Source organism: Euphorbia lathyris, chromosome 10, assembly GCF_963576675.1.
Source record: "Euphorbia lathyris chromosome 10, ddEupLath1.1, whole genome shotgun sequence".
Taxonomy (NCBI): Eukaryota; Viridiplantae; Streptophyta; class Magnoliopsida; order Malpighiales; family Euphorbiaceae; genus Euphorbia; species Euphorbia lathyris.
The window spans coordinates 1,918,575-1,919,530 of NC_088919.1; the positions used below are offsets into that span (position 1 = coordinate 1,918,575).

At 37.9% G+C, this 956-nt stretch overlaps 1 non-coding gene across 1 annotated transcript; it reads right to left on the bottom strand.

Moving 5' to 3' along the window:
* Window positions 1-563: 563 nt before the first annotated feature.
* On the bottom strand, window positions 564-670 carry LOC136210051 (small nucleolar RNA R71). The gene has a single exon (XR_010677762.1). It is a non-coding gene; the product is annotated as a small nucleolar RNA R71 (small nucleolar RNA).
* Window positions 671-956: the final 286 nt, after the last annotated feature.

Below are 956 nucleotides of genomic sequence, written 5' to 3' on the forward strand. Positions count from 1 at the left end.
TATTTTTCAAAATTCTGTTTTGTAGGTAGTTTCTGTTCGTGCGAAATTTCAAGTTCATGCGCAGTTCTTGAAGTTCGGGCACGTCACCAGATCCTATTGACCCAGAAATTGAAAGAACTCTTAAAAAGAACAAGAAAGAAAAGAAAAAGAAAAACCAAACCCCAATAAAAACTAAAATTACCAAGCCAGAAGTTATGGCTACACTTATGGATTACGCTAGGCCAGGAGTGGCCGGTGTAACAAACAGTATAGTTAGACCCCAAATTAATGCACATCATTTTGAAATTAAGCCTGCGTTGCTTAATATGTTGCAAAATAATGTAACGTTTTACGGATTACCTAACGAAAATCCTAATACCCATTTGACAAATTTCTTAGAAATTTGTGACACTTTTAAAATTACTGATGTAACTGCAGAAGCAATCAAACTTCGCCTTTTTCCTTTTACCTTGAAGGATCGAGCCAAAGAATGGTTAACTTCTATGCCAGCCGCATCAATTGAGACTTGGGAGCAATTAGCCTAAGCATTTTTATCAAAATTTTTCCCTTTAGCAAAAACCGCAAGAGTCATTAAAGAGTTAACATCTTTTTCTCAAAATGATAGTGAAACTCTTTATGAGGCTTGGGAACGTTTTAAAGAACTTCAACGTTTATGCCCACACCACCAATTGCCCGCTGAACTTTTAATGCAAACATTTTATAATGGACTAAATCCTACAACTAGAGGTTCATTGGACGCTATGTCTGGAGGGTTATTCATGAAGAAAACATCTGCCCAAGCAAGAGAACTTTTGGAGGAAATGGCAATCAACAGCAGTATGTGGCCCGCGGAACGTGGACACATACCAGTAGCGAAACCATCATCCTCAACTACATCATCAGTTAAAGGTATAGTGAATCGTGATCCAGTAGCGATGTTGCAAGCCCAATTTTCTGCCTTATCGCACAAAATTGAT